Source organism: Gossypium hirsutum, chromosome A04 (genome assembly GCF_007990345.1).
Source record: "Gossypium hirsutum isolate 1008001.06 chromosome A04, Gossypium_hirsutum_v2.1, whole genome shotgun sequence".
NCBI classification, from domain to species: domain Eukaryota; kingdom Viridiplantae; phylum Streptophyta; class Magnoliopsida; order Malvales; family Malvaceae; genus Gossypium; species Gossypium hirsutum.
The window spans coordinates 71,739,417-71,761,468 of record NC_053427.1 but is presented as its reverse complement, the minus strand read 5'-3'; the positions used below and the strand labels follow the sequence as shown (position 1 = coordinate 71,761,468).

The following is a 22,052-nucleotide window of genomic DNA, read 5'->3' as shown; positions in this document are numbered from 1 at the left end:
TTGCTCAAATCAAATCTCAACAAAAATAGGGATCAAATTAGGGGATTTCAACAATAATGGGTTAATATTAAGGGTAAATCAATTAATGTCTTGTTAGGCTCAAAAGGGGTTCACAAAGGTTTAATTATGGAGGTAGGCTTTTGTGGAGTGAGTGGGTTAAACCTAAGTGCCTTTATCATCTTGACATATCAAATCAAATGGTCTGGTCTTGACATGGATAATAAAGCAAGTTCTCGAATAACAAATCAAAACTGATGCACTCATAATGAAAGTGAGCATGAAAGGAATAAAATATGCTCTAAAGGCTCAAGATCTCACAAAAATTATGGCTTTTTGATGTTTAAACTTGTGAATTTCAACTCAAGATAATACCTAAACTTAGGGAAACAACCTAAAAGTTTTTAATTCTTCAAAAATCAACTCATCATGCTTGATTCTCTAATGTCTTAAAGTTTAAACAATCAATGCATAATTGCATATGTTTTAATTCAAGACATATCAATAAAAATCAGAAATTAATTAAAATTCATTCTAATAGTGATATGAGTGATTCACGTGAGAATAAGACAAAATTCAGGGATTTCTAATGATGATATGAAAGACCCCCCACACTTAAGATGTACATTGCCCTCAATGTACAAAGATAGATATATTGAAAATTATAGATATATATCATAAGAGAGGGAGAGAGGTGAAACTTCCTGAATGATGAATGGACTCCTTGAATTGGAGTTACGGAGAATAATCGGCCAAGGCAATGATGAGAGTGAAGAGGATACTCTGGTGGTGGTAAAGGTTCATTAGTCCATAAGTCCTGCGCCGTTGGAGTTTTTTAGTTCCTGTTTGATGATGAGCTTTGGAGCTCTTTATGACTGTGATAAAATCAGGAACTCTTTAGGAAATATAATGAAGCATATTTACTCATAATGAAATAGCCGAAAATAAAAATTGTAAAAACTTAAGATAAAATAGTATTAATAGGAAATAAAAAGTAATTTCAAAATATAAAGATAAAGCTAAAATAGATAATAGGTGTTTATAGAGAAATTGGGGCACACAATCGTGGGGCATGCCCGCGTGCCTTCATTTTAGCCCGTACATTTTGTGGTTTTCAAAATTGGGTGCATTGGTGTACACGGCCATGTTGCACAGCCCTGTCAATCTTCGTTCACTTCTCCCACGCTCGTGTTATTGTGACAGTGTCTACCACGGGGGTTGGGAACGGGCGTGTCGAACCCCCGTGCTAAATTGACAGGTTTGCCCACTGTTTCAAAACATGAGCTGTTTCAAGCCCATGGAAACTTATCGCATCTTGTGTTGGGGAAATTTTTTTTCCCTATTTTCACACGACCGTAGTGCACGACCGTGCTGCATCCTGTGGTATGAGCACGGCCTACGGCACGCCCGTGTGCCTGGCTGTGTGGTTCTGAAAATCCTGTGTTCAGTGACTCAGTTAGTGAATTAAATGTTAAAGACTGAAATTTAAAGAAGTTAGGACCGTTAGTGCTCGGGGTGCCTCCCGAGAAGCGTTTTTTATAGTCTAAGCTCGACTCTACATTGTGGGTGTATTTAGGTAACTTCATGGAGTCGTAGCTTCTCTTTATCGTCTTTGAAATTCTCACCGTTATACATTTTGAGACGATGTTCATTTACTTTAAAAGTGTCTTGTGATGGATGACTTACCTCTACTATACCATATGGAAATACAGTTTGAACTACGAAAGGACTTGACCATCGTGATTTAAGCTTTCCAGGAAACAATTTGAGCCTCGAGTTATATAACAGGACAAGATCTCCAACTTCAAATTGCATTCATTGCTTCAAACGGGCGTCGTGGAGGCATTTCGTTGCTTTCTTATATAGGCGCAAATTTTCATATGCATTGGCTCGCCACTCATCTAACTCGTTCAACTGCATCAACTTGTTTTCACCTGCAAGTTTGGGGTCAAGGTTTAGAAATTTTATAGCCCAGAATGCCTTGTGTTCCAACTCAAACGGTAAGTGACAACTTTTCCCACAAACAAGTCTGTAAGGTGATGTTCCTATGGGAGTCTTAAAAGTAGTTCTATAAGCCCATAAAGCATCATCTACTTTCATTGCCCAATCCTTCCTGTTTAATTCTACTATCTTTTCTAGGAAACATTTAAGCTCTCGATTCGCAACTTTAACTTGGCCACTAGTTTGAGGATGATAAGGGGTAGCTGTTCTGTGATGAACTCCATATTTCTTGAGGGTCTTGTCAAATTGGGTGTTACAAAAATGAGTACCCCTATCACCGATAATTACTTTAGATGTACCAAATCGAGAGAAAAGTTTCTTAAGGAATCGTTCTACAACTCTAGCATCATTAGTAGGTAAAGCTTGGGCTTTAACCCATTTGAACATATAATCAATAGCTACTAAGATGTATTTATTCTCGAATGAACTAGGGAATGGACCTATGAAGTCGATACCCCAAATGTCAAATATTTCACATGGGAGCATATATGTTTGAGGCATTTCATCATGTTTGGATATATCACTTGTCCTTTGACATTTGTTGCAGAAAGTAACATACTTGTTGGTGTCTTTGAATAGAGTCGGCTAATAAAAACCTGATTCGAGGACTTTATGTGCGGTCTTATTTCCACCATAATGTCCTCCAGCCAGTCCTAAGTGGCAATGTTCCAAGATTTTCAATGCTTCTGTCCTTGTAACACATCTCCTAATGATTTGATCTGCATATTTACGAAAAAGAAAAGGATCTTCCCAGAAGTGGTTTTTCACATCAGTGAAGAATCACTTCTTTTGTTGATGTGTCAACCCTTTTGGGATAATGTTAGCGGCTAAAAAATTTTCAATATCTGCAAACCAAGGTACCTCAGAATCAGATATAGCAAAAAATTGTTCTTCAGGGAATGAATCATTTATTTCAATGTCATCTGGTTCTTTGGTACTTGAGTTTTCAAACCTGGAGAGATGGTCAGCCGCAAGATTTTCAGCTCCTTTCTTATCCTTAATCTCCAAGTCAAATTCCTACAATAGTAAGATCCATCGAATGAGTCAAGGTTTTGCATCAGTTTTAGTTAAAAGGTGGTGAAGAGCGGAATGGTCAATATAAACAAAAACTTTAGACAATATTAAATATGACCTAAATTTATAGAATTCAAAAACCACAGCTAGCAGCTCTTTCTCCGTGGTGGTGTAGTTTTCTTGTGCGGCTGTCAAAGTCCTGCTAGCATAATAGATAGGTTGAAAATGTTTATCTGTTCACTGTCCCAAAACTGCACCTACTGCAAAATCACTCGCATCGCATATTAGTTCAAAAGGTGAATTCCAATCAGGTGCAATTATAATTGGAGCTTTAGTCAGTTTATCCTTTAAAGTATTAAATGCTTCTAAACACTCTTGATAAAAATTAAAAGGTACATCTTTTTCTAGTAATTTAGTCAAAGGCTTAGCTATTTTAGAAAAGTCTTTAATAAATCTTCTATAAAACCCAGCATGTCTTAAGAAGCTTATAATAACCTTAACCGAATTAGGGGGTAGTTTTTCAATGGTTTCAATTTTAGATTTATCAACCTCAATCCCTCTACTAGAAATTTTATGTCCTAACACAATACCTTCTTGAACCATAAAGTGACATTTTTCCCAATTAAGCACAAGTTTTGTTTCTTCACATCTTCTTAACACTCGTTTTAAATTTTTTAGGCAATGATGGAAAGAGTTACCAAAAATTGAAAAATCATCCATAAATACCTCCATGACGTCTTCAACGAGTTCGTCAAAAATGGCCATCATGCAGCGCTGAAAAGTAGCAGGAGCATTACATAGTCCAAAAGACATTCTACGATAAGCAAACGTACCATATGGACATGTAAATGTTGTCTTTTCTTGATCTTTAGGAGCTATTGGGATTTGGAAATAGCCAGATAGTCCGTCTAGAAAGCAGTAGTACATGTGTCCTGACAATCTTTCCAACATTTGGTCAATGAATGGAAGAGGAAAGTGTTCTTTTCTCGTGGCATCATTTAGCTTCCTATAATCAATGCACACTCTCCAAACTGTGAGTGTCCTTGTTGAGATTAATTCATTCTTCTCATTAGCTACAACAGTCATGCCTCCTTTCTTAGGAACAACCTGTACTGGACTCATCCAAGAACTGTCAGAAATAGGATAAATAATTCCAGCATTTAGGAGTTTAATTACCTCAGCTTTAAAAACTTGCTTCATGTTGGGTTTTAGTCGTCTTTGGGCTTGCACGCATGGTTTATATTCATCTTTCATTAAAATTTTGTCTATGCAAAAAGAAGGGCTGATCCCTTTAATGTCAGAAATATTCCAAGCTATGGCCCTTTTATGCTCTCTTAATACTTGGAGTAATTCCTCTTTCTCCTTAGGTTGGAAGTTGGATTCAATAATTACCGATAATGTGGAATTATTTTCAAGGAATGCATATTCCAAGTGATTCGGCAATTGTTTAAGTTCCAGTTTGGGAAGTTCGTCAATAGAGGGTTTTTGCTTAAGTTCATTTTTTACCTTAATTCCCTCATATTCTGCTAGTTTTGGGGAGCTTTCATTGGAGTTTAGTTCAGTTCCTATTTCAGAATCATCATCCATCCCCTCTCCTTGGGCGAGACACAGTTCCATCGTGTCCTTGTGTACGATTTCCTGAAAAGAATCTTGAGTAGCATGATCAATAGAGTCGATAAAATAACATGAGTCATCCTGTTCTCTAAAAAATCTCATGACATCATAAATTTTAAAAATAATCTCTTTGTCACCTACTCTAAGTACCAATTTACCATCACCCATATCAATTACAACTCTAGGAGTGTCTAAAAATGGCCGACCTAAAATTAAAGGCACCTCAACATCTTCATCCATGTCAAGCACAACGAAATCAACAGGGAATATAAATGTATCTACTTTTACAAGTACGTCCTCTATAATTCCCCTAGGATATTTGACAGATCTATCAGCTAATTGAATACTCATCGGGTTTAGGTTCCCCAAGACCAAGTTGTTGAAACATTTTATATGGCATCAAATTAATGCTGGTACCTAAATCAGCTAGTGCTTTATCAACATTCAAACTACCAATTAAACAGGGAATAGTAAAACTTCCTAGGTCTTTCAGTTTGGTTGGCAGTTTGTTTTGGAGTATGGCTGAGCATTCTTCATTAAGCTCCACTGTAGATAAGTCTTCAAACTTCCTTTTGTTTGTTAGAAGATCCTTTAAGAATTTTGCATAGGTAGGCATCTGCGATATGCCTTCAACAAAAGGTAAGTTAACATGCAGTTGTTTAAAAAGTTCAAGAAATTTACCGAATTGTGCATCCATGCGGTCTTTTTTCAACTTTGCTGGGTATGGGATTGGTGGTTTATATTCTTTTGGCATTAAGTTGTTATTATTTTCGAGTTCGACCTCCTTTTTGTCAGCTTCTTGTGGTGGCTTCTTTTCAGATTCAGCTAACACTTTCCCACTCTTTAGTGTAACTGCTTTCACGTGCACTTTTGGGTTGGGTTCAGTGTTACTAGGTAGACTTCTTGGTGGTTTTTTAGATATCAATTTAGCGAGCTGACCTATCTAAGGTTCGAACCCTTGGATCGACACTTGTTGATTTTTAAGTGCTGTCTCGGTATTCTAAAAATGAGTTTCTGACACTGAGATGAATTTTGTTAGCATCTCTTCAAGGTTCAGCTTTTTCTCTTTTTGGTAGGATGGTTGTTGGAAACCTAGAGGTGGTGGTCTCTGATTCCCTTGGCCTCCCCATGAGAAATTTGGGTGGTTCCTCCAACCTACATTGTAAGTATTACTATAAGGATTATTTTGAGATCGAGGATTATTACCCGTGTAATTTAACTGCTCGTTCTCCATGTTGTGGCCATAGGGTGGGTATTCTGAATTGCTTGATCCACCTCTACTTGCTTCGCACTGCATTACTGGGTGAACTTGTGAAGAACTAAGAAAACCATCAATTTTCTTATCCAAGAGTTCTACCTGATTAGAGAGCATGGTGACGAATCGATGTTACAAACGCTGGCTATTTTCGCTGGCTTTGTCCTCACGACTTGCCACTGATAATTATTCAGTGACATCTCCTCTATAAATTCATAGGCATCTTCAGGTGTCTTATTATTGATGGTTCCGCCAGCAGCTTCGTCAACCATTTGTCAAGTCGAAGGATTCAGGCTATTATGAAAGATTTGAACCTGTAGCCAGAGTGGTAACCCATGGTGAGGGCATCTTCTCAAAAGGTCCTTGTATCTCTCCCATGCATCATTCGTAGAGTGTTTCTAAATCCATCTGCACAAAAGAAGAGATATCATTACGTAATTTAGCCATTTTAGTCGGCGGAAAATATTTTAATAAAAACTTTTCTTTCATTTGTTCTCAAGTAGTGATTGATCCTCGCGGCAACGAGTTCAACCACTGTTTAGCCTTATTCCTCAACAAAAAGGGAAACAACTGAAGGCAAATGGCGTCATCAGAAATGCCATTAATTTTAAAAGTGTCGCAAAACTCTAAGAAATTTTCCAAGTGAGCGTTGGGATCCTCGTCTTGCAAACCATCAAACTTAACAAACTGTTGGATCACTTGAATGGTGTTAGGTTTCAGTTCAAAATTATTTGCAGCAACAGTAGGCTTGACTATGCTCGATTCAGTTCCTGTTAAATTAGGTTTAGCATAATCATACACAGTGTGTGGAGCAGGATTCTGATTTACTGGATCAGCAGCAATCGCAGGAGGTAGCGAATTTTCTTGGTTTTCAGCCATCTCCTCAGTTGTGGTTGAAGTGTCATCCTCTTGCTCATTCTCTGTGTATCTTAGGCTTCGCCTTCTTTCTCTTCGATTTTTGTGAATTGTGTGGTCGATCTCACCGTCAAAAAGTAGTGGTCCTGACGGGTTTCTTCTGATCATAAACTAGAAAAACCTGTCAGAAGAAAATAAAAGAAAAATTAGAAAAGAAAATAAAAATTTAAATTACAATAAAAGTAAAATGGCTAAAGTAATAAAAATCGAGTGTTCCTAATATCATAGTTCCCCGACAACGGCGCTAAAAACCTGATGCGTGATATTCGTAACAGGTTTTAAAAATTTATAAATGAATTGTTCTTGAGACTAACTTATTATCATGATTAAGGCAAGTGTACCTATCAAACAGTAGTATAGTTCAACAAGACCGGATTGTCGAACCCAAAGGAACTACGAGTACTAGTATTTACTTCTTTTTTATTATCTAGCCTAAAAATTAAGAGGTTTGGTTATCTAAACTAATTACTAACTAAGAATGCACAGAAAGAAAATTTGGGAAAATACTTTTTGGAAAATTCGATTGATTAAGACAATACCTAAGGTGGAGACAATACCTAAGGAAAGATCCACCTAGACTTCACTTGTTATTTGACTCTGTATCAGACGATTTATTCATTTGACTTGATCCGTAGAATTCCCTAAGTTATATTATTATCTCTCTCGAGACTAATAACATCTAACCTTAGGTTGAATAATTTAAATCTCTTTCTAATTAACACCCTAGAATTGCATTAACTCGATCTATGGATTCCTTTATTAGGTTTCACCCTAATCCGGCAAAATCTTATCACCCTATCTCTAGGCGTGCAATCAACTCTACTTAATTATGACAAATTTACTCTTAGACAGGGTCTATTCCTCCTCTGAATAAGAGCTTAACTTGAATCAATATCCTGAAATATCAAAACAAGAATTTAGAACACATAATTAAGAACAAGTCAAATATTTATCATACAATTCAGATAATAACAACAAGATCCGTCTTAGCTTTCATTCCCCTTAGATATTTAGGGGATTTAGTTCATCCTTATGAAAGAAAACATCTCAAAAGCATAAAGATAACAAAACATAAGAAAACCCAAAACTCCTGAAGGAACTTGAAGGGAGATCTTCAGTCTTAATGATGAATCTAGCTTCTAAGATGGATCAATCTGCTTTCCTTGAGTAATTCCTTGCTTCCTACTCTGCGTCCTCCTCTTACGTGCCTCCTCAGGTGTTTAAATAGGCTTTTGAATGCCTAAGAGCCCTAAAAATTGGCCTTTTCCAAATAAAACTATACTTGGGCTTGGTAGGGACACGCCCATGTGCGATTACTCGAGCCCGTGCTCAAGGCTGTTGAATAGGCACGGGCGTGTAGTCTACCCATGTAAGTCGTGCTTGAATCCTGCCAAATGGAGATGGCCGTGTGACACGCCCGTATGAGGAAGTCCAGGCCGTGTTGATTTCCCACGTGGGTCTATTTTCTCCTTTTTCGGCCCATTTCTCACTCTTTTTACTCTCCTATGCTTTCTTAAGTATAAAACATGAAATTAAAGGATTAGGAGTATCGAATTCACCAAATCTAAGGAGAGACCATTCATAAATGGGCTAAGCATGGGATAAAAATATGTATAAAGTTTAGTTTATCATCCAACCACACATGTGGCATGTTTGAATATTTCAAACATTCTATTTTTACGAAGGGGCAAATCTTGAAAGGCATGAATAATGGAGGGGTTTGAATGCAAATTGAATGAGTCTTCAAGGGCCATTTCTATACATTTTTAGAAAATAAATGGATACATTTTTAGGAACAACTATGGCAATGAGGAGGATGATTAAAGGCTGATTATTAGTAAAAAATTAATATTTATTCCTAGGTTAACTAGGCTTGGATAGCCCACACATTAAAATAAGGGTTTTTGTCAAAAAAATTAAATTATTTGCATTGGAAGGGAATTGAAGTTAGGACCTCAAGGATAAATTCACTAATGTTTAAATATCAAACCAATAACTCATTCTTGATATAGTTTGAAATATTTATTTTAAAAACAAGGCATGTCACTGGAAACACAAAAATTTACACACTTTTTCATACCCTTTTTAACTTAAATTCATGCGAATTTGGTTAAATTCTTGTCGAAAAATAATTAATTTTTATAAAATAATTAAAGTGCACTTAAAATATGAACATTTTGGAACTTATTTAATTTTATAATTATTTTTCATGAATTTTGGTTATTTTTGACAGATTTGCACAAAGGGAGAAAAATGGCTCGGCAAACACTGCTAGAAGCACAATGCCGAGAAGAAATTTGAAGTATCGAGGTGAATTAATTTCTAGACTAATACGGTCCAATTATGTATATTAATTCATAATATAGTTAATTTTAATTTATACCCAATTTAATTTGGGCTAAATAAATTATTATTAATTAATTATAGAAAAAGTGGTCCAGTTAAACCGAACAGATTGAACTGAACCGGCCAAGGATTGGGTAGCCCAAAACCATTCATATGCTGAACCAAATCAGCTTATTAGCTGATTAATTAAGTTTGCAAAGAAGCCCTTGAAGACTTGTCAAAGTTGCATTCAAGCTCCTCCACAATTAGTGGCTCTATGGATTTGCCCCAAGCCATATTTAGCAAAGTTGAAGCCATCAACTTGCCACATAGATGGCCGGCCAAAGGGTGGCTCTTTGGCTGCTATTTTTAGAAAATTTTAGCTGCCACCCTTGGCTGATCATTCAAAGCACACCTCAATTCATTCATATCTCTTCTCTCCTTTCTCACTTTCTCCTCTCATTTTTCCATTTCAAGTCCCTTGCTCTTGTGCCGATTTCTCCGCTTGGGAAAGGGTTATTCTTCAGCCATTTTTAAGCAACATTGAAGTGTTCATAGTAGTCTTGATCGGCGAGGAAAACAAAGAACGAAGACGAAGCGACATAGTCAAGCCACGGAAAAACACCGGATTTGATTCTTGTTCCCTATCTCTTTAATTTTTATTGTTGTTATGACAAACATATCTATGAATATTTATGTTGTTGGAATGGTTAATTTAATCAGTTTAGCTTGAATTTAATTTGTGTTGGTTTGATTGCATTTCATCTACTTAAATTATTAAAATTGTGTTTATGCTGTTATAGGCCTTTGTAAAATGCTTAATTAAGTAAAATCATGCCTAAGTTATTCTTGCATTACAATTGTGAGGTAGCTAATGAATTAATTATTTAAATGTATTGAAATTGTAATTAATGGACGCAATACTTAATCAGTGCATGTTTATTCTTCTAAAGCAGCTAAAGGTTAAATTAGCAATGTATCTGGCAATACACTTGCCTTGCATAACTTGCAAGACTATTGTGATTAAACTGTTTCAAGGTAGGAATACCTTGTTAACTCACATAGTTTTTTATGTGCTTATTAGATTTAATTAATCGGTTGAATTGACATAGGGATATGCAAGAGATTAGTTCAATTTAATGAATATGTATGTGCCATAACATGTTTGCTTATTAAAATTTGTTTAATCATTTGAATTAACATAGGGATATGTTAAGAGATAAATGGATTTGTGTAGGTGAATATGTTCATAAGTTAGCAAATTACCGAGTTGCCGTGAATTTATTCGTAACAACATAAGCATGAGTTTAATAATTCTAAGTTAAAGAAATGTAATTAAATCAACACAATTATGTCATCTTGATTAAATCATATTTTGAAATCGTTCATTTGAGATTTATTTCTTTAGTTATTTAATTTAAAATCTTATTTTTCTTAATTACCCTTTTTAAAACAAAATATTTTTCTTCACTGAAGTGTTTTAAATTACATTCATAAATAATCCTTTTCACAGTCCCCGTGGGTACGATAACTCGACATTTAACTATCACTTTATTACTTTTTACGATTGTGTACACTTGCACATTTCCGTCGTTCCAGTCACATACTAGGGTTTAAGGCAAAATTTGCAAAATAATAAAAATATTGCGATAGAAGAGATTTGAACTTAGGTTTCAAGAAACATTACGCTAACACTTAACCAACAAACTAATACCTCATTGATTTTTTAAAAATGTATAGATGATTTAAAAAGTTAAGGCCGCTAAGTCTGTTGAAAATATAAATGTTTGAAAAATTAAGGGGTAGATTTTCTACATTATTGATTATTCGGTGGTTTTACCACATTGAGCTATGCATTTTCGAATGTTATTGATTTATACTACGAAGTCTATTTTTTTTTGTATTGAATGGTATCAAAATTAATTATTGTTACTCGAATGAATGATGACCTATGCTCATACACCGTTTGACATCCATTTGATAATGGCTATGTAATGAATGAAATTCCTATGATGGTTCTGTTTTCTTCTGTTGGTGCTAATATGTTTCAGTGTATTTTATGTTTTTACTCGTTAAAATAATTATTCGACTCACACTGAGCTTTTCATAAGCCCATCCTCAATAGTGTTTATATTTTCAAGTAAACCTCAAAATTAGGGCCGAACTCAGCATTTAGAGAATCAACTTGGACCTCGGATTATTATTTAATTAAGTATTATTAAGTCTTTATTGGTTTTGGCTTGTAATTTTTAATTATTTCTGGTTTGTGGCTTGATAACTTTTCTTTTAAGGATTTTTGGATGTATGGATTACTCATGCACAATAATCAGATAATGCATGCTATCAGGCTTAAGTAAAATTTGATATTCTTCCCTAGTTTCCACTACATTGCAAAGGAGTTGTTTTTGAAAAACAAATCGATAAGGCAACTAATTTTCTAAAATGACTTGAAAAATGGTTTTTCTGCTACATTAGTTTAACTTCGAGTTTTTTTAAAAGAAGAGTGACAAGCAAACGGTTTTTCTAAAACAACACTGTCAACAATAAAATGAAACCTAAGCATACATGACCTAATGAATGAATGCTTTTAAGCTAACTCAAAGTACAACTACGGTTTTGTCTAAAATGAGTTTATTTAAAGTGTTAAAAAGTAACGTAAGTTAGCTTAGCCATTTCGGTGGCTAATGTAGCCTTCTCAATTTAGTGGTATTAGATCCTTGGTTTAAAACCTCAGACCAAGTTTTTAAATCTACTTAAGTAAGTTTGCATGCATTGTAACAGTTCGGTTTAGACCCTAATCAGAATAGTGGTTTCGGGACCACAAATTCGCTTCAGAGAAATGTTTAAATATTATTTCCTGTGTTTATGACATGTGAATTAACATGTGTGAAAGTCTCGTATGAAAATTCAAATGTTTGTGTGCTTAATTTAATAGAAAGGACCTAATTGTGGAAAATGTAAAAGTTGTGTGCTAGATGTTAAAAGTGTCTATTTGACTTGGCTTTATAATTGAGAGGTCCTAATGTGGTTATTATTCCATTTACATGTATAATGGACATTTTTAGCCTTATTATATGTGAATTTAAAATGGTTTATTAAAGGGGTATTTTGGTCATTAGCATATTAAACATATATTAATAAAAAAACATGTTAATGGATGAATCATTCATCCTTATTGCCAAAAATCTCAAGAAAAAGAAAAGGGAAAAGCTTACCTAGGGTTTGGCCTTGGTTTCTTTTGATTTAAGTTTGTACTTTGATCGATTTTTGATAATTTCTACGTTTTTGTAATGGTTGTTTTGTATACTATCAAACTCATACCTCAATTTCTAATTTTGATGATGAGTTTAAGCTTTGTAAAGTTAGTTGTTGATAAATGAAAGTTTGATGTTGGGTTTACATGTTTTGTCTTTGGATTTTTGATGATTTTGAGTAAAATGGACTAAATTGTGAAAATGAGAAATTGAGGGACTAAAATGAGAAATAAATTAAATGTGTGGTCTAGTATGAGTACTAGGAGAATTTGGCCAAGCATGAGTATATGCAAATTATGTGTATTTTGTGATTTTGTGATTTAGGGACTAAAGTGTCGAAATGTGAAAATATGATGGCTAGTTTGAAAAAAGCCCTAATTGTGTGTATATGGATTGATTTGAATTATTTGGTAAATAAAAAGGGTTAATTTTGAATACATATAGATCAAGAAAAGAGGAATTCAGATTTAGTCCGAGGGAAGTCGAAGATTATAGAGTAAACTGTCTGAGTCAACCGAATACGAGGTAAATTCGTACGTAAAACTTGATATTGCAAGTATGCTTTGATGTTTGATTATTCATAGATTGTATATATACTTGATTTGGATGAATACGATGAGAAATTAATCGTATTTGGCACTAAGTGTGCGATTTAAACTAGCTTCGGCTATATGAGGCACTAAGTGTGCGATACTGAGATAACTTCGGTTAATTGAGATGACACTAAGTGTGTAGAATTATTATAGCTTTGGGTAATCTTTAAAGCACTAAGTGTGTGGATGTTTAAAGCATTGGTAATCTTCAGAAAGTCTTAAAATATCTAAACAAGAGGTGAGAATGAAAATGAATGAATTTGGGAAGGTTCAGGTACATATGATACCTATGTGGTAGATGGTATTATTCTAATAAAGTTCATTGAATTGATAAGAACATATGGATGGTGTTGGCTTAAAATTGATAGATGAATTGAGAAGTTATAAGTACTTGTGTGTTGATGTTTTGTATTTTATATACTGTTGATGATTTTTGGTACGAGCTTACTAAGCTTTTGAAAGCTTACTCTGTGTATGTTTGCATTGTTTTATAGGTATCGAAGCTACTGTGAGCTCGGGGATCATCGAGGATCGTCACCACATTATCAAATCTCATTTTGGTACCTTTTGAAAATGTATATAGTAAAGTATGGCATGTATAGGCTAGAAATACTTTGGATAGGTTTTGTAATGTTTATATTTAGCCATGTGATATGGTTTAGAATGGTTGTGGATATGTTATGGTTTTGGTAAAAGATATGTGATGCAAAATGTTATATTTGATATGTTTGAGTCGGATAAAAGAAATGGTAAATGATGGTAAATGTTTTGATAAGCTTTTGACTTATGTTTGATATAGATTGGTAAGGCTTATGAGTATGTAGTTGATTGGCAATGATATGTCATGCATGGCTTATGTTTTGGTTGTGAATTGGTCATATAATGTTGTGCAAATATGCTTGGTTTGGTGCTTGTAGGTTTGACCCAATTGGGATGGCAAGTTGGCTATTTAAATGGCCTATTTTTTTTCCACACAGGCAGGGACACAGGTGTGTGTCTCAGTTGTGTGAAACACACGGTTATGTTACACGGCCGTGTGTCCCTTAGGGTACCCTACATTTGTAAGTCAGGCTTGACCACGGCCAAGGCACACGGGCGTGTGGCTAGCTGTGTGACCCAAGTCAGTGTTGAATACAACCAAGACACACGGGCATGTCTTGTGGTCGTGTGAATAAGACAGTATATATGCCCTGTTTGGATATGGCCTAGATACACGGGCGTGTCCAATGCCGTGTGAGGCACACGGCTTGTTCACACGAGCATGTGACCTGTACTTGTGTGAAAAATGTTTAAGTTCTGGAAAAATTTTGTATGTGTTCGGCTTAGTCCCAACCCCTTTATAATGCATGTTTAAGGTCTTGATGACCCATATAAGGGACTCTATATTGAGGTTTGATCTCTGATGCTATAATGTTTATGAAATGAATGTTAAATGTTCTGAATTGTCTGGTAATGCCTTTAACCCTAGTCTGACGATGGATACGGGTTAGGGGTGTTACATGCATACATGAAAAAGAGGAAATTTGGGAAAAACAAGCCACAGAGAATTTTCAAAATGATATTCTACAAAGAAAATCAGGTCTGAGACTCCGATGCCAGTTGCCATAGAAAAGATGCTGTTAAGTTATAGGTAAACACTTGAGGTGTATTACTATAGAAATAGAACTGAAATAGTTAGTATTTAATTTTTCTTTGAAACTGTAAGATAGGAAACTGAAAATTGACTGAAGTTAGCTAGTGATTATTTTTTCTGAAACTGTAGATCAAATTTAAGACCATAGGATACATAATTAACAATTGTAGAATGAGGAACCATAGGGCTCAGCGTCGAGCTACCCAATTTGAGTTATTTTCTTTTCAAGGAATTGTGCCTAACCCTAAGAAGACTAACATCATAACTGTGCCTACTTCTGAAGGCGAAAACAATAAGGCTAGGGATGATGCATTGTCTATCCCAAGCGATATTAGGAGTTTTAGAAAAGTTTTTCAAGATTATGGTTGAAAGGACTAATATAAAGAGAGAGAATAAATGCTTGGAGTGCAAAAGAAAGGAAAATAACAAAGTTTGAAAAAGGAGAGAGTCTGCTTCCACTGAACCAAATCCGAGACCCTTAAAGTGGGCTAGATGAGTCAGACCTCAATGAAAGGTTGTAGTAGTTATTACCGGAGAAACTGTTAGATTAGCTAGGATTTCCATTTGTAGATATTATGGTAAGCGTAATCTAGTAGAGTTTCTATCAAAATTGGGAATTAGAGTAGAGGTATCTGTTAGTAACGTTCCTTAATTAGATATACAAAATATATATTAGGAATTTAAGGAGACGCATTGTTTGGAATTGTGTTGGAATCAAAGTTGCGCAGCGAAAGCTTGGTGGCCTAGTTTGAAGGAAAAAGGGTAATAGATTTTGTGACCAAGAAAATTTCAAGGACAACATTTCTTTAAGGAAGGGAGAATTATAACATCCTAAAAATCGGGGGTTAGTTGAATCGGGTTTGTGAATCGAGAGAGTGATAATGCCTTAAAATTTTAAATTATCTATGCATTTTTAGGAAATAAATGAGGTATTCGTTTGTTGGTTAAGTGTTAGTGTAACATTTCTTGAAACCCAAGTTCAAATCTCTTCTCTCAACATATTTATTATTATGCAAATTTTACCTTAAACCCTACTATGTGACATGTCTTGTTTTTTAAAATAAATATTTCAAATTATATCAAAAATGAGTTATTGGTTTGAAGGTTAAACATTAGGGAATTTATCCTTGAGGTCCTAACTTCAATTCCCTTCCCATACAAATAATTTAATTTTTTGACAAAAACCCCTTGTTTTAATGTGTGGGCCATCCAAGCCTAATTAACCTAGGTATAAATATTAATTTTTTACTAATAATTAGCCTTTAATCGTCCTCCTCATTGTCTTAGCCATTCCTCTCCTCCTCTCTTTCTCTTTGATTTTAATTTTTTTTCCTTTCCTCCATTGTTATCGTCACCTACACCTAGTTTTACCATCTCTTTCTTCTTCTTTTTTTGTTCTTTTTCTTTTTGCCACAAGATTTGTTAACATATTCTCGACCATGAATCAGCCCAAAATGTAAAATCTTGAACTCCAAGATCGATCCCGAACATTGCCAAGAAAGTGTCATTGTCATTTCTCTAGACTAACTTGGGTAAGGTCTCTTCTCTCTTTAATTTCTTAATTAATCTTGTCCATTAAAAACCTAAATTTCTAGATCTAGAATTTGGGGGATTTTAAATTATTTCAAAGGTATTTTTTCATAATTTAATGAGATCTCAAACTGTTTTAAAATTCAACCCCAATTTTGGTTACCATGGGTGGTGGTGCATGCGCCTATTTACAAGAAGGAGGCTATTTTGTTTTTTGGTTCTTGCATATATTTCTCCAGCATTAATTTGAGTTCTTGAACCCTCATAATCAACTTTTAAACCCATTTCAATTAGGGAAAATGTAACACCCCTAACCCATATCCATTGCCGGACTAGGGTTTAAGGCATTACCGGACAAATCGAAACATTTTACGAACAATTCATATACATCATTCACAATCATAGTTAAACATTACCATAGAGTTTCTTATATAGGTCATCGAGACCTTAAGCTTGCATTAGAAAGGGGTCGGGACTAAATCGAGCTCATACAAACTTTTCAAAACTTAAACATTTTTCAAAGTTGTATAGCTTACACGCCCGTGTGAACAGGCTGTGTGCCTCACACGGCATTAGACACGCCCGTGTGTCTAGGCCGTGTCAAAACAAGGCAAACATACTGACTTGTCCATACGACCACAAGACATGTCCGTGTGCCAGACTATGCGAAAATTAGGGAGGCTACTGACTTGGGCCACACGCCCAATCAATCCCATGTGTCTAGCCCGTGGTCGAAACTGACTTGGCCACACGGCCTAGCACATGCTCGTGTGTGTGACCGTGTGGTTTGCCCAGGCTCATTTCGAAATGGCCCTCAAGCAACACGGCTGAGACACAACCCCTATGGAAAAAAATAGGCCATTTACAAGGCCAAAATGCCACCCGTTAAGGATTCTACCTACAAGCAACAAATAAGCATCAATTGGATACCACATGTTCAACCATTTCACAACCAATACATACACCAATCATGCCATAACATTATCAACCAATCTCATGCTTAATAGCCATACCAAATTATGCCAAAACATAAGACAAAATCATATCTAAACATTTGTTTCATAACCTCATTTTAAATCATTCATTCTCATACCAAAATCTTACCAAATCGTCAAATAAACACACACCAAAACTTACCAAACTTACCAATTCACTTGGTCATTCAAGAACACATCACATAGACATAATTTGCATCACATATCATATACCAAAATCAAACCATATGTTCAACCATAATTAAGCCATGTCACATGGCTAAATATACACTTCAAAAAACATATTCAACTACCTCTACGCTATACATGCCATACTCCAATATTTACACATTCAAAATGTACCAAAATAGAGTTTGATAGTGTGGTGATGATCCTCGACGATCCTCGAGCTCCCGATATGTAACAGCCTGATTTTGGGCCTAATTAGAATAGTGGTTTCAAAACCACAAATTCGAGGATAAGAAATTATTTTTAATATTATTTTATGTTTTATAGCATAATTATATGAGTGCATGAAAAATTTGGTGAATTAATTTTAGTGTTTGGGAGCTTAATTGCGAAAAAGGACTAAATCACATTAAGGGCAAAAGTTTTGTTTTATTAGCCAAATGTGTTATATTACTAGAGAATCATAATTGGGGGTGTTTAAAGTGCAAATAGACCCTGAAAATGTGCTTGGCCGGCCATAGGGGACAAGAAATAGAGAATAGTCAAAGTTTGGTGGCATTAGGTGACTTATTTGACCATAAAATAAAATAAGTAAAAAAGTTGTCATTTTTTTTCATCCTTCTTCTTCTTCCACCGAAAATGGCAGCAAACAAGGGGGTTTTAAGAGCCTAAAGTTTTAGCCACTTAGTTCTCTTGCAAGTAAGTGATGAGTCTAGGTTTTTTCATGAGAGCATTTATGTTGTTTTCTGAATTTTTATGGAAGAAGATGAGTCTTGGTTGTGTAATAAACAACTTTTGTGAAAGAAGTTTGCATGAAAACACCTAAAAAGGATTATTTTGTAAAGTTGTAAAATAAGTTGTAAATGTGTGAAATAATTGAATTGTGAGTTGCTATAGTTATAAAAGAAATTCGGCTAGGCTTGGCAAAGGAGGAAATTCGATAAAATTGATTTACGAGCCTAGGGGTAAAATCATAATTTTTGTGAAAGTCTAGGGGCAAAATGATCATTTTCCAAAGTATAAATTATGGAGTGTATTGGTTCATGTGATGATTAAAGTAGTGAATTTTATCATTCTAGATCAAGAAATCGAGATTCAGGCTTAAATTAGAAAGTACAAGGTTATGGACTAAAACGGCGTAATTAGCCGAAATTGCATTCGAGGTAAGTCCGTGTGACTAAATAAACATGTTATCCATGTTATTGTTAATATACTTGAAATATATTTTGCTATGATTGTATTGAATTATATGTTGATGGGGTTATGTATGAGAAAGTGATGCCCAATGTTAATAACATTTTTGTGATGATTGAATACATTGGAAGTTTGATGGAATATGACATTCCATTGAAACAAGTAAGTTCATATGATGAAATAAGCATGTTGTTAATGAAATTCTTATTTTGGCTGCAATCTAAATTGGCATGTTAATTTAGTTGTGATGAATTATATGTTTACGATGGTAAGTGCATATGCTAATAATGTTGTGTTGTAGCATGTTTTTAATGTTTGGATATATGTGAAGCATCCGAGCTCGTTGAGTTGGTCCGAGTTCATTATGGATGCGAGCATCCGAGCTTATTGAGTTGGTCTGAGTTCATGATATATGTGAGAAATCTGAACTTGTTGAGTTGGTCCAAGTTCGTGATATATGTGAAGCATCCGAGCTCATTGAGTTAGTCCGAGTTCATTATGGATGCGAGAATTCGAGCTCGTTGAGTTGGTCCGAGTTCGTGATATATGTAATAAATTTGAACTTGTTGAGTTGGTCCAAGTTTGTGATATATTTGAAGCATTCAAGCTCATTGAGTTGGTCCAAGTTCATTATTGATGCGAGCATTCAAGCTTGTTGAGTCGGTCTAAGTTCATAATGGATGCGATACATGTGACATCTGAGCTCGTTAAGTTCTTCCAAATTCATTATGGATGTGATGCATGTCATTGGGTTTCGGGAAATGGTCTTGTGTGTTCTACTAGTGGCTAGGTAATCCTTGAGTTGGTCGAATACTTGACAGCTTGTGTGAGCAGCCTGTGTAGCTACTCCTTGACCGATAGCTTTTATGAGCAAGCCCGTGAGTAGCTCCATTGCGAGCGTTACATGTTATGAGGTAGCTTTGGCTATGTATGTATATGTGGCACCTATGTGCAAGTGTTCTGCATATCCAATAGTATTCTGAGTGTTCAATGGGTAATACAATGGATGATGTAAGGAAAATTCCTGAAGAGGACATGCTACGGAAGGTATGGTTGTATACTATACTACGAGTGGTACAGGTATGTATACTAAGCTTATGATTATTCAGACTTTGAAATGTTGAGACATCGGTGAACTAAGATGTATGAATTATGATTATGAATTTTGTTGCAATATCATGTTAACTTATATTGTACATTTGAACATGGAATTCATGAAATGGTGAGTTCATGATTAGTTGAAAGTGAACATATGATAGTTATCATTAGATTGCACAAAATAGTGTTGGATAGCAGTAGTTGTGTGACTTTAAAAATCCACCAAAAATTTTGGAAATTGAGTTAGAAGCTGAATAAAATATAAAATTAAAGCTTAATAAGTCTAGTTTCACATAGAAGGAAAGGTGTGATCAAAGGAGTTTCATATTATGAATTATTTAAATTGTTGTGAGACAGAGTCAGAATGATTTCGAAATCCCCCGTCCTGATTTGATAAAATCATTAAAGATTGTAAAAAAAATATTATGGGTTAACATTTATATGATTAGAATCCTTAATGCATCTATTTTCAAAAAAAAACAAACAGGAACATTATTCGAATCCCGTGTGAGGAGATAATTAATTTTTAGTAAAGAAAGGTTGAATCCGTCAAACAACAGAATAGGGGTAAGGTTGAATCTGTCAAACAACAGAATAGGAGTGACTTTGAAGAATAAACTGTACTAACTGGCTAAACCAAAAATTCTGAAAATTTTATGGTAAGAATATGTGTGAGTCTAGTTTCTGGGAAAATTAGCAGAACTTAATTTGGAGTTCTATAGCTCTAGATATAAATAATTTAATGATTATGACTTGAGAAAACTACTTCACTTGAACATAGGTAAAAAGGCAATCATGATAGTATTACTTGGAGATCATGTTGTAAGAATTGGTGGAAGCATATTGATAAATTGCTTATTATTTTCATATGGACTTACTAAGCATGAAGCTTACTCCTACCTTCCCATTTCTTTTACCATTTCTTTTAGCTTTGTCAGATTAGCTTGGGGTTGGAGATCGTCGGAGGCAGCATCACACTATCAAGTCACTACCTTTGGAATAATGAAGCATATGTTAGAAATTTTCAAGTGAGTGGCATGTATAGGGATCTAGTTTTATGGCGTGTGTTATTATGATTTTGGCCACTTTTATTGGCTTATATTAAGTTATATGTATATGGCCATGAGATGTGGCTCATATTGATTACGGTTTGTAAATCTAGCTATTCATATTATATCTAATGTTTATGATGTGATTATGTTTGGTTGCCATATATGGTTGGTAATATGACATGTGTGTTAGATGTATTCTCTATGACCATTTGAGGTGATCATAGCTATGTAGTAATTATATGTTATAAAAACAACATAACGATGGTTGAATATGAGTGCTCGAGGGGTAAGTTGGTAACATAGCATAATGGTAAAAGTGGTCACCAAAATGACGGTCCTATGAATGTGAATTAATGAATCTAGACTTGGTATGTTATGAGTAGGTGCATTACTTGTAAGAGGACATGTCAATGTTATGAATGTGTCCTACTAAAGGGTGTTTTATCACTAAAATGATGGCAGGATTTGTGATTTTGATGTGCATAAGGCTGTAAGGGATTATAGGTAACATGAAGGCTTGGAAAATAGCCTAAGTGTTGGCCACACGGGCTGAGACACAGCCATGTGTCTCAACCGTGTGATGGACACGGCTTGGAGACACTAGCATGTGGCCCGAGTGTGTGGTTCGATTTGTATACTGATGTCATAAACAGAGAGTTACACGGCCTGAGGACACAAGCATGTGACCTTATTTCATGGGAAAAATTTTTAAGTTTTCCTGAAACTTCTCAAAGTTCTCAGTTTTATCCCAAATCAATCCCGATGTATGTTTTGGGCTTCGTAGACCCAAATAAGGGACAACATGCAGGTGTATGAAAAGTTTTGTAATAAAAGAAATCTTGTAGCCTAGTTTTTGCATGTTTTTGAACGATTAACTCCGATAATGCCTCGTACCCTGTTCCAGCGTCAGATACGGGTAAGGGGTGTTACACGATAGCTACGATATCTATAAAACAATGCAAACACACACAAAGTAAGCTTTCAAAAGCTTAGTAAGCCATATACATATAAACTTATCACAAATCACAAGTATAAAAAAATCATTTATATGAATCACAGCATAATTCAATGTCAAGTTCAGATTTCTCATTTAGCTCAAATACTTAGAACCATTTGCTCACATGTACATCACATTTCCAAATAATACAAAAATACTTCATATGTTCACACATATAAACATATACTTACTTTTCATTCTCAAACTTAATATATATTTCATACATGCCTGAATCAGATACATATTCACATAGTCATTCATTTTTCTCAAAATGCCCATTGAACCATTTGAAATCAATAAGGATACTTGGATAGCTCGGAAAGCTCGTACAATGCCAACGTCCTAGACGTGGTTTTACATGTAATCAAATATCGATGCCACTATCCCAAACAGGGTCTTACACGAAATCAATTACAA

The 22,052-nt window shown here is 35.0% G+C and overlaps 1 non-coding gene across 1 annotated transcript; it reads left to right on the top strand.

The window, feature by feature from the left end:
- The first annotated feature begins 6,211 nt into the window (after nt 1-6,211).
- LOC121228635 (small nucleolar RNA R71) lies at nt 6,212-6,322 on the top strand. Its single transcript, XR_005926211.1, has one exon. It is a non-coding gene; the product is annotated as a small nucleolar RNA R71 (small nucleolar RNA).
- Nucleotides 6,323-22,052: the final 15,730 nt, after the last annotated feature.